The following is an 18,481-nucleotide window of genomic DNA, read 5'->3' on the forward strand; positions in this document are numbered from 1 at the left end:
AGATTTTGGTACATGATTCATTTAAGAAAAACAATAAATGAGCTTAAACGTGCAATATGAATAAAGAATATGATTGTATATTGTTCACAAACTTAATTTTAAGTAAGCTATATTCATGCTTTTCTGCTTTTCTTGTCATCTTGTCCAGTGTGGATTGGAGACGCTGTCTGCTCGGACTAGGACGGCTGTCAATGCTAGCTGCTACATGTTTAGCATTGAGGTGGAAATGCTCCACTTGAAGGGCTCCAGTCATCGCCAAAGTCTTTCTCGCACAATTTACACAAAACTGTGCACCTTTTGTTTTCCATCCGATGTTTTATTTTTTTCTTTATGCTAAAATGAATGCATATGAAGCAAAACAATGACTTCTCAGGTTTTTTTTATATCATTTTTATGTGTTTTTGGGGTCATTTTGTGGAGACTATTGTGTCCTGGGAAGGCCTCTGGATTCCACTAACGGCAGAAGATTGACTTTGATTTTTTTGGTGTAATTTTGTGTTTACTTTGGGAGCTGGACAAAATTAGATCGAGCGCGGCATGTGTGGCCCCAGGCCACCATTTGCACATGTTTGATTTAAGGAGTGCTTGGCTCTTGAAATGTGTGATCCTATATGTTGTTGCTTTGTTTTCTTCTTCTGCTCTTCCTTGTTTGGAATTATTGGACACTTTGGATTTCTATTTTGAGTTCATGCTTATCCCAATTCATTTTTGTACTTTGTTGGAGTTACGGTAACTGGACAGTTAGACTGTATTCATTTAGATATTGATTCCAAAGAATCGTTTCTGTCATCAGAATGACAACAAAATTACACAAAAATTACTCCAAAAACCCAAATGGACAACAAAAATACAAAATAATTCCTAAAAAAAATAATAATAATAATGGAAATATACCAAAAAAAACTCTTAACACCCAAAAGGACAACAAAAATAGACAAAATGATTCGTAAAACACACAAAATTACATAGAAATAAGAAAAAAAAATACTCCAATTTCTGCTGTAAATAATGAGTGACAACGTTAAAACCTTGCTTCAACTTTGATGGATCACCACTTTATAAGGATCACCAGCTGGACTGATACACCAACAAGCCAAATATTTATGCCAACTATTTTTATCATATGAACAGCCCTTAAAACAGTAGTGTATTCACTGTCAGGCAGTAAACTCATAACATTTAAAACTTCTACCTTTTGAATTTAAATTATGAGAGCAATAAAGTTCTACTCTTTCAAAAGCATTCAACCTGCACTTCTTGTTGTGTCTGTGCAAGAAATTAAACCACCCCAAAGAATAATTAATAGACTTTTAGTTGCATAAATCTGCACCAAAAGGTTTACGGGGTTCACGGAGGAGGGCGGAGTGCTTAATTAGAATAAATTAGTCTGATAAAGTCTTCTTAAAGCGAGTCGAGGTTAAATCAAATGAAGTTTCCCCTGCACCTCCATTAATCACTGCGCTGATGGCCGTCGTCGGAGCAGAGCTACAAACATCCAAAGGTTGAGCAGTGAGAGAACTCTGATCCAGGACGATGTGGGAGCATCCATCACCTGATACTCTCCAAATCCAGGAGAACGGCGCACTTTGCACGTGTCAATTTGGAGCTTTATCTACACTGCAGAGGCTAATGATCCATCCCAGATGGATGGAGAGGATCTGAACTCGCACTCCATCTTCTGTCAGCCTTCAAAGAGCCCACTACAGAAGCAACAAGAGAGGCCATGGTTTTAAGCTTTACAGTACCAGAAGACAAGGACAATAATAACTAGAATATTTGCATTTCCTGAAGAAAATGCAAGGTGCTGGCCCACGTCGCACTATATTAGCTTAGCATTACCATTAGCTAGAATTAGCATTAGCATTAACTAGCAATAACCTCAGCTAGCATTAACATTAACTAGCATTAATATTAACCTAACATTAGCATCAACCTAGCATTAACACAAACCTAGCATTAGCGTTCGACTAGCAATAGCATTAATTTAGCATTAGCTAAAATTAGCATAGCATAAGCCTAGCATTAACATTTACCTCGTAGTAGCTGTAGCCTAGCTTTGGCATTAACCTAGCGTTAGCACTAACCTAGCATTAAAGCTGCAGTATGTCATTTTTTTTGGCATCATTTGATCAAAAATTCATAATCATTAGGGCTGGATATCGCCAGGGACCTCGCAATACAATTAAGGGTGCAACTATTAGTCGACACTGTCGACAAAAATCGATAACATAATTAGTCGGTTACGTCATCACCGTCTTTTTCAAGCAGTGGACGGAGCTGAACATTGTTTGTTCATGAGGAGTGGCTCATCCCACCTTCTATAATCTGTGCTCAGAGCTGTATGCACGTTACGGACGTGATTAACGGGAGATATATCATCAAAAACATTCCCACTGGTAAGAATGTGTCGCTGTTACCGGGAGCTCAGCGTTGTCAACGCTGCTCACACACACGTAGCTCTGCTCGTCACAGTCTATCCGAAGCTGTGACGAGCAGCGACACATCACGCACCACTACTTGGTTCAGACCAGACACACCCAACAAAATGAACCAGTCTCAGTTCCTCTATCAGATCCACCTAAAGTTCCCACAATCACGGTGACGGTGCTTTACTAAAGCATGCTAAGCTAACCCACTGACACATGAGACTGGGCTAAGAACTAACGCTAACCATTGCATTAAAGGAATAGACCAAGTAAAAAGAACACGTCTTACCGTCAGAGAGCCACCAGTTTCTTTATGGTCAGATTTAACACTTGTATGGAAGGATAAATGCTAACATGTCACACATTGTGTGAAATAAATGTTACAATAAATCAGCTTGATCTGGTTTAATTATAGAAATCAGAGAGTTATTTATCAACCATAACTTTATGTAACTCATTAGATATAAACTAAACTTGATTCAGCAGCAGTGGTTTATATTAAACAGTAAAAACACTTATGTAGTTATTTTTGCTTTTCATGTGCTTTTTATTTATTTTATTTTTAAATAATTTTATTATTAATGAGGAAATAAATTAATTATATACAATAACACTAATGGAATGACCAATATGCACAAGCTTTTTAATGTGTAATTGCTATTACTGAAGCACATTCTAGTGTTGATGTATTAAATTTCTTTTGTGTTTTTTAAGGAATGTTGAGAATTGTTTTATTTATTTAATTATTTACTGTTTTTTGTCGTAATTTGTCCCAAGCCAAATTTAAAAAATTGTAGCAACATAAGAGCAAATAAATGATAAATAAATGATTTGTCATCCGATTAGTCGACTAATCGTTTCAATAATCAATGACTAGTTGACTATTAAAATAGTCCTAGATACGATAAATCACAATATTTTTTTTTCCCCACAATAACGATATTATCGCGATAAGTCGATAATTAATATATCGCGGGAATTTTCATCCACGGTACTTTACAATATGTGTCACTGAAAAAATTCAGAATGTATCTACTGCACTGAATCCATTTCACAGGAATTACAAAACATTGTCAATCAATTTCACATGAATGACAGCCAAGTAAAACAAAGCGTATATTGCACCGTGGCACAACACACACTTAGTAAATATCCACTCCTCACCTACTGTCTATTTGTACTGTGTATGTACTGCATTATATGTGTGTATATATACATATATACTGTATATATGTACATATATGTATTGTTTGCGTCATGTCTTGTATGTTGTAAAAAAACAAACAATATTTGGCGCCAGAGAATCGATTACGTATCGCGAGACGAAACCTTGCAATGTATCATCGTATCGATAATTTGGAACACCCATAATAATCATATTGTAATCCAAAGTGTCCTGAGTGGACAATTGATCTTTTCTCCTTTTCCTGGCCATGTAAACAAAGTTTATAAATCCAGGAGCGTGACGCTGGATGTCAGCCAATCAGAGATCGTTCTACAAACACGTGTGCTCCATGAGATGTTTTGGGCGTTACGACTGGCTGCTCGACTGAAGTCAGGTGCGTTCAAGGACCATCTGAGGAAAGCAACTCCCTAAACAGCCATAAACCCAGATTAATTTTCCACGTCACAAGTTTCCATCCCATCTACCTCACTCACGTCCGTGTCGGCCATTGTCAGTGCGTCCTACTGATGTCCTCCAGTAAAAACCTTCCCCTTCACTTCTTCACAGTTGGCATAAAGTCAACCATTGTTTCCTATTGAAGTGAAGCATCTAAAAAGCTGGCCGAATGCTTCAGGACCAATCAGCGTAGATCAACAACACCTGTGCACAAACAAAGAGGAGATAAAAAATGTATCAACACTCTGAGTTCGAGACCAATTTGGTCCCAATGACTCCAATTATAACAACATATTTTGGATATACTGTTATCCTGACATATAAATGTGGTTTTCCCAAAAATATCTAATAAATCTAAGCCTCTACCTTCAAAATACAGGTTTATTACATAGAGTTTCAATGGAGGACAGTTAGTCTTACATTGCAAAATGCATGGCAATGAAAGACCTGAAAACCATACAAATGGTCTTGATGTGTTGGGATACACATAAGAGTGGTGTGAATGTGGTTGAGAATATATTTTGTGTGTATGTGTGTTAAGGCGTGTGTAAAAGTCGAATAACAAAAGGCAAAATGACCCGGTTCGTCAGGGGTTTATGACGAAAAGGGCATTCAAAATATGAAAAAATATGTATATATGACATTTCTACTACACTATTATGCAGGGTACTGTTGTGGTACCTATGGTCAAAGAGGCCTGGTTAGGAGTTGGATGGGAGACCACTGAGAATTCTAGGTGCTACAGTGGGGGACAGTCGCTCTAGTGGCATCTGTCATTGCGTCCTTGGGCAATGCCTAGTATGAATGTGGTGTGCGTTGTGAGTGTTGGTGGTGGTCGGAGGGACAGATGGCGCACTATGATAGCCTCGCTTCCGTGCTACAATAGTATCTTACCACCACGAAGTTTGGAGTGAAAGAATAATGCCTTAATTCTGTAAAGCGCTTTGAGTGTCTATGATAATATATGTATATGAATGATATATGACATTTTTATGAAAGGTACCGTTTTGGTACACAAGCTCAAAGAGTAACTTTATTTTTAAAGATGTCCCAAGGGTTAAAGCACCAGCTGAATGCTGCATAACATGATGGAGTCAACCATCAGCGCCAAAGTAAAATCTGCCAAACAAAGGTTTGGATCTTTTTGACATCTCTCGCCTCCCATTAGCATTTCTCCACAGCTGCTGTCGTTAGTCTTCCTCCTCTCCGATGGCGCTCCTTCATTAATCCGCCGGCTCTTCTCCTGATACATATTTGCTCTTGATTGTGGCTGCCAATTACACGGCAGTCCATCCATCTGACTTAAAGGTTCCTTACTGCTAATTCAACTTTAAAGCAGTAAAGAAAAAATGAAGTGCCCGTTGAGCAATCGTCCATGTCTTCACCGAGGCTCCATCAATCCTTGAAAAAAAAATCATTGTTTCTTTATTTTTCTAATGTTCTGCTTTATCATGGGGCCAGCTGCTGCTCATTTATATCTGGAAAAAAATCAAACTAATGACTCCTCCTGCTCTGATGTTGACAAATAATCTTTTTTTTTTTTGGAACGTCATAGTGAACTTGTTAAAATGTACTCCTGGACAAATTACAGTATATGTACACAAGTACACAAGTAAAGGTGTCAAATACATACAAAAAACTGATAGTTCACTGTAACGGACCCGCCGGCTGGGGCAGCTCCCTCTTCCGTGACTCTCACAGGTCTAAATGTTGTAAAGAATGAATGAAATCACACATTCCATACCTCGCCGGAACCCTAAGAAACTCAGCTAAAACTGTAGCCAACCCACATTCAGAACAAGAAACCACAGCACACACACCAGGTAATTATGTTCAAAGAGGGAAAAGTCGACAACTCTGCAAACTCTGCCTTTTTTCCACTGCTGTGAGTCACAAAATAAACACATAGCTCTATAACAAGAGCGTACGCGACACTACAGACCGAGCTGGATCCATTGATATACAGGTCGGGTATGTTTAATACCAAAACACCGCCACAAACAGAAATGATGACAAATTGTGTGTTTCCTTTGTTGTTTCTTATCAAAAGTTGCTCCACTGTGCATAAAACTCCATATTTTAATAAATCCAAATCGTGTAATCAGACAAAGGGCGCGCGATCTGACGATATTAGATTGTTAAGGACTCAAACATGACGATGATCTCCCAAATCACGGAGATCGTAGAACCGTCTGTCGTTCACATTTTAACCCTTGCTGTGCCGTCTGTGGTCCATACACAGCACATCCAAAGGTTTTTTTGTCTGCCAAATCACACCATTTACTAGTCAGTGGTGGTGCAACGGATCATCATTGATCCGTGATCGGCATGGATCTCTCTCCACGGTTCGGAACTCAAGTGGTCCACGGACTGGTTGACGGAAGAAGAAAAAAAAAAAGTTTTTTTTAATGATCCGTGCGTCATTAGTAATGCCTCGATGACGCCCGTTCCGTTTGCAACGTCCGTGTGTGTGTGTGTGTGTGTGTGAGTGTGTGTGTGTGTGTACTCTCCATGTTTAAAAAAGGTGTCATAACCTTTTTTTTTTCTCCATACACTCAAGTGTATGGTATTTACCTGTTTAAAGGATGAAGGTATCATGCCTTATATTGCACTTTAATTTGTTTTTATATGATTCAAAATGTTATTTAAGCATTGGACTGACACCTCAAGTTAAATGTTGTTTTATTTAATGAGCAGAAAAAGGTTGCACTAAGTGTTCTACAAAATAAAGGGAGAGCAAAGTTTTTTGTCTGGTCTTTTTCTTTTTTTTTCTGCTGATCAGAAAAATGATTCGATCCGTGAATCAAAACCGTGATACGATCCGAACCGTGAGTTTTTTTTATCCGTGGCACCAATACTAGTCAGCATTACAGACACCAAAGAATTATTAAGTGCTTAAACAGGGCAGAAGTACGCTCCGTAATATCACCCAGGACTAATGTAACCAAAGCAGTAACATTTTATCTATTTAAGATATGATTGTCTAACCTGTGGGAAATGAGGTGTTCAAACACTGTTTAAAGTAGGATTCTATTAATATGAGTGTGTTGCTTTAATAACAAATGGAAATCACTCGACTGATTTGCTGCCTTGTTATGTAGCAAGTGTTGCTAATGATACACCACTTTAGTTAAACAAAGTAAAAAGACTGTGTGACTAAAATAACTTGTCAGCCATTTTGTTTAATGTTAATTGTACAGGAACCAGTTTGATAAATTGCTTACATACATTTAAAAAAATTAAAAATGGTCAGTCCCTCCATTACCGAGCTCTCATTGGCCAGGGCTAAAACCCACCCCCATAGTGTTTGATATCACTAATCTCTACAGGCTCTCAGCTTTGCAACGCTGTGTCAAGCATTCTGATTGGTCAAAGCATCGCTCAATAACGCCCAAGCGTAACGGCACCAAAGAGTGGAACCAAAAATAGCATTACGCATGGCACCACAGAGACCTGAATAAAAATGGATATGTTTATTTCAAGCCAAATTGTAACACCTAGTGGTCAAACATAAGGCTAACAATGATTTTAATCAATTTGATATAGATATTACAGTTACACACTTGGGGAAAACTTTGGCATAGTTGTGGCAATGTGGGCTTCTGCCTGAACTTTCTTGTACAAAAACATGTGTATCTTTGGCCTAAGGTTTATTTATATCACCAAACTTACTGCCATTATTTCTGCTTTTATAGCCTTCTCTAATAAGAATTGGCTTTATATTTGATGTAAATCTCTTGTTTTTATTGGGTTGAAAACAGATTTCTGTATTTAAAACATGATTTATTGTCACTCAGTATCATATATTTCCAAAATTTCACATCATCTGTAACCACTAAGGGTCCTACTTCAATCTGAACAAAAATTAGCCAGGTAAGTCATGTAGAAACTTAGAAAAACATTATTTGTTATGGATATGTGATTTTTGGCAAAAAGTGTCTGGGGCTTAAGAGGTAGCAAATGTTGTTCAACTGATGACTCAGCAAAACAAATCAAACTGATCAAAGAAGCAGACACGGTTGCAAACAAACTCTTAAATCCAGGAAGTGCACCAAATATGATGTAGTGCATTCCTATGACACATAATTAAACCAAAATGCTTTGCGTGCCATCTGAGAGAAGGACCCCACCCACAGGCCTCCTCTATACCTCCTTTTCCTTTGCCTCTTTTTAAGGGAAATAAATTAAAAACTACAGCTTGTAAGAAATTAATATTGATCAATCAACCCCAAAGTGCTTCATATTATTAAAGTATTAATTTAAAAAAAAAAAACAACAAGGACAAAACAGCCCCATACTCTGAATGTGTCGAGTATTGAGAGGACTAGAGGAAAGTCTCAGCTCCATATTTTCTGCCTGACTGCACAAACAGAGGCTTTATCTGCCTTTCACTCACTCTGACAGCTGTAATAAGCAGTGTAACAAATGAACTGCACAGCAGATCTGCAGACATTCATGTATCCACGTCGTGCTGAAATGCACTGATAGAAATCACTCTGGAGCGCTTTAAAAGAAGTCATGAGAAAAGTTTACGCTTAAGGATGTAAAATATCGAACGCGTGTTATTTTGTTGTTGTCACGTTTTGCTTATTACAAGCCCTTGTTTACAGAAATTAACTCAGAAAGGCTCTACATGTGTTTCTCAGAGGAAGAAAATCCTGAGTTTTCATTGGTTGTCATCATGGGTAGAGTTTGACGTTCTTGCCGGGGTTCTCGAGGTTCGCACCAACCACAATGTGTGTATACAACTAGTATATTTGCATTTCCTCAAGAAAAAGCAAGTGAGGATGCAGGTGTTCGCCCGCATTGCACTCCATTAACATTAGCATTAGCGCTACCATTAGCCTAGCTTTAACATGGCTTTAGCCTCTTGTTAGCATTAGCCAAACATTAATATTAGCTTAGTATCAACCTCGTATTAGCACTACCCTAATGTTAACATTAGCTAGCATTATAATTAGCATAACATTAGCAATAGCCTGACAATAGAATTAGCCTTGCATTAGCGCTGACCTATCATGAGAATTAACATTAACCTAACATTAGCATTAGCCTAGCATTAACATTTACCCATTGTTAGCATTAGCCTAACGTTAACCAAGCATTAGTAAAAACCTAGCATTAGCCTAGCATAAGCAATAGCATTAATCTAGCATTAGCACTAACCTAGCATTATCTGAATATTAGCAATAAGGTTGAAAACATTGAAATAGGTTGAAAAAAACTCGTTTGAAAATTGTGAGCGTAGTAGGAGTTAGATGGAAGAATAATAATGCAAACATGATGAGTGAAATAACTGGTAATGTTTACTCCAAGAATTTGCGTCAACGTCTTAACATTGACCGTCCTGAATACAGGTCAAATTGCATGTTCTCACTCATTCACACTCTTATGGGATTGAATGCTCCTCTAATACAGCAGTATTAGAATCATATATCGTTTTCATTTTTTAACCATATGAACCATTCCAAGACACAACCATCTAAGTAAACAGTCAATTATTTTGTTAAACTTGGAAAAATAAATGGCGATATAAACAAGCCAACACTCCTTACCTTTAAATCGATGCCATGTCTGACTGAATCCATATATTCCATCAAAAATAGTCTCAAAATATTCCTCAGACATTCAAAAATCCAATGAACCCCAGCATTTAATCCAGAACACAATAAAAAATAAAATAAAATAGATCCCTCCATCTAACCCAATAAGTGCCAACATAGCTCCAAAGGTGTCATAATTTTGTGAAAAAGTGTAACCAAATGTTTTGTTTTTTTTTTTTAATTATTTTAAAGTCCATGGAAATGTTACGGTTTCCCACCAATTTAAATGACCATATCTCTGTTTGTCAAATTGGAAAGAATTAAACAGCTTCTGGGTACTTGGATGTTATGCTTTACACTTATTATGATGTCATTAATAAACCAACATTTGCCTCTCTTAAGGGGCCTGGAATAAGTGGTTAATGTTTGTGATATATGTTATTTTTATTGTTCATAAAACAGAAGTGTAAAACATAATACATCTTATGCAAAGGCTACACCGCAAACTATGTGCAACAGATGTCTTATTTGAACCAAGATGGAGGCTGCGGGCCGAACTTTGCCTGTCTGGTTTGAGCCAAAATGGCGGACGTGTGCCGAACTTTTCCACCCGCGAGTGTCTTTAAAACTAGAGATAACTCCACTAAACAAACTCTAAACTTCACCTAACACCTCTAGTTATATCAGCTTTTACTCACATCCAACTTTATACTGACCTGTATAATGAGGGTGAATAATGTCTTCTTTGCTCTCCAGACGGTGGAAGGCTCCGTCCCTTTACCTGTCCCTAAAGCAATTCGTCCCCGCACAAAGGTTCCACCCCTCATTACTTATGACGAAACTATAGTCCAAGCACTCAAAATCTTCACAAAAAAGCAATAAATAAATAAATAATATACCAAAACTATTTATGGTACTTTCAGCTCTAAATTGTGGCTCAAACTGTGTTTTTGTTGCCTTTAATCATGAATGTCCTGATAGAAATAATAATAACCATAATGATAATAAATCAGTTTAATATGGCGCTTTTAAAGAAAACTCAAAGAGGCTTTGCAGGAAACAAAAAAAAAAATCATTGAAACGTTTACACTTGTTGTCCGAACTGCCACTCACGCAGAGCTCCGTCAATTAGAGAGTGCTCCCTAAACTACAGTTTGTCATTAATCTGAGGAATAATCATCCTTAATTCATTTAAGATCCCTCCTCTGCACGCGGCGGTCGATTCCCGTGTCAGTGTGTGTGTGTTTTTGCTCTGTGTGACAGTGAAGAAGTGAGTGCAGATCGTCAGAGACGTGAAGGATGAACCCCGCCTCGGCCCGCCGACAGTCCAACTGTTCATTTTAACTCTAATCGCCTCATTCATCAAAACGATGCTGAGACCTGTCAGTAAGAGCAGGGATCGAGAACTACAAGACGGATTTCACAATAAAAGCACACATTTTCAGCCTCTTTTTAGGATTTTAGGACTGAAAATAGGATTTATTTAAAGTCTGATCTTTGTGTATTTTCTGCAGTCATTTCGTGGTTGTTTCTGTGGTGTTGTAAAGTTATTTGCGTTTTTAGCTCTTTTATGAACACATCTATTCTTTATACGTCTTTTAAAAAATGTACAGGAACAGATCTATTCTTTTATACATCTGGGGGAAAAAAGGACATGAACAAATCTATTCTTTATACATCTGTTAATAAAAGGACATGAACAGATCTTTTCCTTATACATCTGCAAAAACAGACAGGAACAAATCTAGTTTTTTTATACATCAGTAAAAAGTGACAGGGACAAGTTTATTATTAATATGGGTGTTGAAAGGACAGGAACAGATCTATTCATTATTTGTCTGTAAAAAAAAAAAAAGACAGGAACAAATCTATTCTTCCTATGTCTGTAAAGAAACTGACAGGAACAGATCTATTCTTTATACGTCTGCAAAAAATGGACAGGAACAGATCTATTCTTCATACGTCTGTAAAAAAGGACAGGAACAGATCTTTTCCTTATACATCTGGGGGAAAAAGGGACATGAACAAATCTATTCTTTATACATCTGTTAATAAAAGGACATGAACAGATCTTTTCCTTATACATCTGTAAAAACAGACAGGAACAGATCTAGTTTTTTTATACAGCAGTAAAAAGTGACAGGGACAAATCTATTATTAATATGGGTGTTGAAAGGACAGGGACAGATCTATTCATTATTTGTCTGGAAAAAAAAAAAAGACAGGAACAACTCTATTCTTCCTATGTCTGTAAAGAAACTGACAGGAACAGATCTATTCTTTATAATCTGTAAAAAAGGGCAGGAACAGATCTATTTTTCAACCAACAGTAAAAATGGAGAGGGACCGTTGTATTCTTTATATATCTCTGATGAAAAAGGACAGAAACTATCTGTTCCTTATACATCTTAACAGGAACTGATCTATTATTATACATCTGTAAATTATTCTTCATGCATCCGTAAAAAAATAAAAATAAAAATAAAAAAAGGAGAGCATCAGAACTATTCTTTATACGTCTGTTAAGAAAAAGGACAGAAACAAACTATTATCTATATGGCTGTTGAAAGGACAGGAACAGATCTATTCTTCATACGTCTATGAACAAAGTCTAGTAAAGTCATTTATTCTATTATTATGGAACAGGAGGGACTTCTGCACGTTGGTGGATGTGAGGAGAAGTGGAACAGAATTCGTCCTCATTTGTCGGAGGACTCGGACACAAACAACAGTCAATTTACTCGTTCTGCATCCAATTCCGGGGAATGATTAGGATCGGCCTCGTGCAGCTGAGGGAGAGATTAATCTTGCTTTGATAGAAATATGTCAGCTCACTGCGGCTGTGATGGATGTGATTTATCACCCTGGACAAATCCGTGGCTGGACCTCCGTCCTCCTGACAGCTCTATCCAGGCGGGAACGTCCCAAAACGTCACCTGTTGTACGCACGATGACCTTCTAATTTTCTAATTCAATTTGGAGCGCCGGCCTTCCCGCCGCATCATGAAGCAGTAATAACAATTACACACCGTGACCGGCTCCCAAACCTGCCATTCCCGCACTTTAAATCAAAAGCCAAGTAGTCTTTTATTAGACTGCCTGCTTAAATCAATCTAAATCTAAGCATAATAACTCTCTAATCAGGTACTGGGGAGAATAATAGGTTGTCACGCTCCAGGAAAAATAGGCAATCATGGAATGTTTTCTTTAATTAGGCCGACTAAAGTGGAAGGGCACGGCGGGAGTGCGGGACACATTCATCACAGCCAAGGTGGGAAATTACTTCAATTACTCAGGAAGGGGAGAGTGAGCAGAATTACAGGAGTCACAGATGCAGAAGAGAGACGACAGCAATCTGACGACAAGTCCACCAAGGCAAGGACAGAGGAGGTGAGCGCACGACATCCAGAAAAGCTCCTGTAGCAGCCTGTGCAGCGGCCGTTTCTCTTTCCTTCCAAACGCCGTCATTTTCGCGGCTTCTTTCCAGGTGATGATGAAAAAAACTTAAAGATGATTTCCTCCAAACAAACACAAAGTGAATCTATTAACTTACCTACAGCAGTGAATAGGTGTCCAATTACAATTGAAGTACGATTGTTATTTTTCTCCTGAAAGTCAATTACAATACAATATTTGCATTTCCTGAAGAAAATGCAAGCTAGGATACAGGTGCTGGCCCACATCCCACTGCATTAGCTTAGTACTAGCATTAGAATTCACTAGTATTAGATTTTGCTAACATTAGCATAAGTCAGCATAAGTTAACATTAGCATTAGCATTAATATCAGCATTAGCTAGCATTAACATTAACATTAACTAACAATAGCATTAACTAATATTAACATTAGCGAGCTCTAGCATTAACTAACATTAATTAACATTAGCATTAACTAACATTAACATTAGCTAGCTTTAGTATTAACAAGCAATGGCTAGCATTAACATTAGTCTAGCATTAGCACCAACAAAGCATGAGCCCCAACAAAGCATTAGCATGAATTAGCATTACCATCAGCATTAGCATCACATTAGCATCAGCATTAACATTAACTAACATTTACAAGCATTAGCATTAACCTTTGAATTGGCTAACATTAGCATTAACTAGCATCAGTATTAGCAAGCATCAACATTAGCATTAGCTAGCTTTAGCATTCACATTAACTAACTTTAGCTAACATTAGCATCAGCATTAGCATTAACCAGCATTAGCATTTGCTTGCATTAGCATTTGAATTGGCTAACATTAGCATTAAGTAGCATCAGTATTAGTGTTAGCTAGCATCAACATTAGCTAGCTTTCGCATTCGCATTCTAGCATTAGCATCAATTAAGCATTAGCAACAACAAATCATTAGCATTCGCCTAACAATAGCATTCACCTATCCATAGCAGTAGCCTAGCATTAACATTAGTCTAGGAATAGCATTAGCCTAGCATTAGCATTCACCTATCAATAGCATTAGCCTATCATTAACATTAGTATAGCAATAGCATTAGTCTAGCATTAGCTAAGCCTTAACCAAACAATAGCTTAATATTGCAAAAAGTTGGAAAAAGTTTAAATGGGTTGAAATAGTTGAAAATGCTGAAATTTCCAATAGGAATTAATGGGAAAGAAAAAATGTAATAAGTCAAAAACTTTTAAAAGTTACAAATTATAAAAGTATAAGCATACTGTAAATCTCGGGAACTTTCAGAATTTTTTGATAGCTTATTTGCCAAAATTGGACATTGGTGTAGGAGGAGTTATCTATGAAGTTCAATCGCAATTTTATTAACTTTTATTTATGTAACGCTCAAAAACAGCCCAGGAAACTGAAGCGCTTTACTAATGATCTCATACATACAGTATATGCTGATTAGGATGTTGAAATAATGATCTCGCAGTCATTTGTAATTTCTGTTTTCTTATGTTTTTCAGGAAAACAACATTATTCTATCAATGATAGAATTTGCTGATATATTTGCCTGGTTATATCTTTTTGGTATTGGAACAAATTTAGATTGGAGACAGAAAGATAATAAAAATTAAATGTTTTTATGTTGCTTATCTATAAATAATGCTTATTATTTAGAGATCTGTTGTGACAATTGTATGTGCTTTTGTGTTTGTCATGAATGTTATAGTTTTAGCATCTTTACATTTACATTTTAGTGCATTGATTATAATGTCACATGTAAAAGCTCCAATAAGGACAAGAAGTGGAAATTAGCAATAGCTATAAACTCTTTGTACCAAACATCAGTAGGCTACAGTATTGTTATTCTTCGTATTGTCCATATTTAATCAATTCTATGATATCCGAACTCTAACCTACTAACAAATATGTTTGCCACATCCGTAGGCTATTCTTTCATTGCAATCTTTTGCACCCTTTCATATTTACAGTGTGTTTATTTCTATATATTATTTAAAGGTTTTTGTATTCTGCATTAGTTCATAATTCCTTTCTTCTGTTAACATTTTTAAAAATTGGTAATAAAGTGTCACTGTAATGTCAAATGTATTCCACTAGATGGCAGCAAAAGTATTTCATTATTGTGGATGACATGAAGCAAAAGCAGTCTTTCATCAATTAACAGATAGAATAGCATTACTATTATTATTATTATTATTGTTATTATTATACACAATACAACTGCAAAAATACACAAATTGACAACAAAAATAAACACAACAACCAAATAACTACAGAATATACAGAATGATGGAAAACTCTTGTTCTTTTCTGTTAATGCTCAGATTGGTCATTATTCTAAATGCTGACATGAATGTTGGATAATGGGGACGTCAAAACAGATACAATCACATTTTTGTGGCCCTCACTGTGATGAAAGTTGACTATTATTGACTTAATTTAACTCAACTAAAACCGATATTGTCCTAACTTATCTCGTTTTGTCTCATCTTACCGTATGTGTCTCATTTTATCTGGATTTACTTTTCTTTCTCTACTATCTTTACCTAATTTGTGTTTTTTGGAGCGCTTGTGTGTGTTTTTGGAGTAATTTTGTATATTTTTAATTGTAATTTCATGTGTACGAGTATACGAGTGGTTTAGGTGTGATTTTTTTGGTATTGTCTTGTAGTTTTGTGAGTTTTTGGGTCATTTTATGTTGTTTTGGTGTAAACTTGTCTTTTTTGTTTTAACTAATCTTGTCTTATTTTATCTGGACCTGACTCAACCTCATCTTTTTGCACTGTATCAACTTAACAGAACTCACCAAATCTTCTGCTCTCTTCTCTTGTCTCTTCTGGTCTAGTCTAATCTTGTTTCATCTCGAGAATTATTTGATTTGATCTTTTCTTGTCTTGTTTTAACTAATCTTATTTTATCTGGACCTGATAGGATTTTTCAATCCCAGCTTATTTTGTATCCTATCAACTCAACTCAACTTATCCAATCACCTGTTCTGTTCTGTTCTCTTGTCTTAACTTAACTAGCCTTATATGATCTTATCAAGAACTATTTTGAATAGATAGTTAATGCTGAAGGAGCCTCTGAAGAAAGCAGGCGTCTTGTTCTTGTTTCTTCATCCGTTGACTCGTTTTCTCTTTTCCATTCTAAACTGTTCTTTTCTAGATTCACAAAAACTTGTCTTCTCTCAGCTCGACTGAGCTTGTTTACGCTCTACAAGTCTCTAGACTTGTCTCATCAAAATTAGTCATTTTTTGTTTTGTCTAGTCACGTCTGCACTCCTTTCATCTCACTTTGCCTCATCTTGTTTAAAGGTCCAGTATTATGCTATTTTTCATCCATCTCCATGTGTTCTAAGAACCCCAACAACATAGTATTTGAGGTTTATTTTCCCGAACTTGCCTGTTTTCTGGAGTTTTAGCCTCTGAAAATCACTGACGCTTCTAAAAACAGGCTGTTTTGGGGCCTTCATGCATATGCATGAGTGGGCGTGTCTATAAATGCAGAATTCATGCCTCGCTCTGAGAGGATCACCACCATAGCAAATTTATTTTGCTATCCGCACACTCTTATTATTGTTTTCAGCCTAAACACTGCACATTACAGTAAAACACATGGATATTTAAGCGGCTTTTGTGATTGTGAGTCAGACAAACGCTGCTCACACCATGGTGTGTGTTTATCAGATGTTTCAAACACTCAACACAGCTGCTACGTCAATTTCTTGTCATCCACACATATTCTGACTACATGAACTAGTCCATTTAAGATAATAGTCCTCTGTTTTGTCCAACCGCTGTGTCGCATTGCGTCACAAACACGTTGGATCATGTCAAAGGTGATACGAGGCAGTATAACGGACACTAAAAATGGAACTGCTCCCTGGGCGCTACTCTTACTGTGCTACTTAAATGCAGAGAACACATTTCATGTATGTAGCCTTACATATATGACAAAGTATAATGTATATTATACCGCAGTGTTTGTTTTTCCTGTGAAGTAGTTTGAGAGGGAGGAGCTCACATTCTCACATTCTTATAGGGTAGGAAGAGCCAGGATTGTCAAGAGGAGGAATTTCCGCGTTGTGACGTCACAACGCGGAAAAATCCAACTGGCCCATTTGGAGCTGACTTTTTACAAAATGTGGAATAACATTTTTAAACTTTGGCCCTCTGAATGAGGCTGAAGGAATGTATATCACACAATTCACAAATGACAAATGATAAAACACAGGTAAATTGTACATATATTTGTGAATATTTTTTAGACAAATCTCTCCCTACATTATATAGATAATGATGAAATTATTTATTTGAATTTAAAGAACCTCATTTTGTAAATAACGGGAATGAAACAGTATTTAGTGCCTCCTGAAAAGATTTATTTCTATAGTTTTTATCATTTTCGGTCATCTGCCTCCTGATGTGGGACCAAGAATGACTCTTGTATTTTCAGTTCATGTTCTAATCAAGATCATGTCCATCATCATTATTCTGATTAGCATTTTAACTAAAAAATAAACATGATAAAACCCCATATTTTCCACTCTATCTCCCTTAAGTACCCCCTGTAGTGCCATCGTGTACCCCCATTTGAGAAACACTGGTTTAGACCACGGGTCGGCAACCAGTGTCTCACCTTGTCTTGTCCGAGCTCATCTCATCTGCCCTTATTTATCAATCGTTTGTATGTTCAGATCTGAGCGTTCGACCGAATTAACACAAATGTCACTATTTATCAATTGTGACGTGATTAAGGCTGCAATGATTAGTCAACGTAATCGATTATGTCGACTACAAAAATTTGTTGATGCGGATTTTATAGCGTCGACACGTCGTTTAGTCTTGTAAATGAATGATAAAATCAGCCTGTGGCCGCTTCCTGCTTTCTTTCTTTCTGCTGCAGTACCCTACATTGACCACCAGGGGCAGTGTTGCGCTACCAACTTTGTGCACGTAAACAGCGAAGAAGAAGAATGGCGGCGAGAGGAAAAAACTGAAGAATCTTAACGCAACTTAAAGTTTCTAAAGCTTCAGAATTTTTCACTGAAAACTAACACTTTAAGTGTAAACTCTGAAGTTCACCCCCAAACTGAACCACAGTGGAGCCCCCCTTTGTGCTTGGACCGAGAGAGGAGTGACATCACTACCGCTGATATTTCCCCAATCTGTCATTTCTAATCAGATGCATATGTGTTTTAGTCGACAGTCTGTGACTTTAAAAGGAGAGAAAGCATGTTTATCCCTGCACTCAGGGCCGGCCTTTCCGCCAGGCAACCCAGGCGGTTGCTGGAGGGGCACCAACTTACAATAACTGTACAGGTTTTCTCTTAATTGATGATTAATATTAAAAATCTGAAACTATACCTACTAATCTTCTGCCCATATTTATATTTTTTATTTTAATTATTGTTCTATTCTATATAATTCTATTGTGTCGTTTGCACATTGTGTTCTTTGTGTTACTGA

The sequence above is a fragment of the Gouania willdenowi genome, chromosome 2 (assembly GCF_900634775.1).
Source record: "Gouania willdenowi chromosome 2, fGouWil2.1, whole genome shotgun sequence".
NCBI lineage: Eukaryota > Metazoa > Chordata > Actinopteri > Blenniiformes > Gobiesocidae > Gouania > Gouania willdenowi.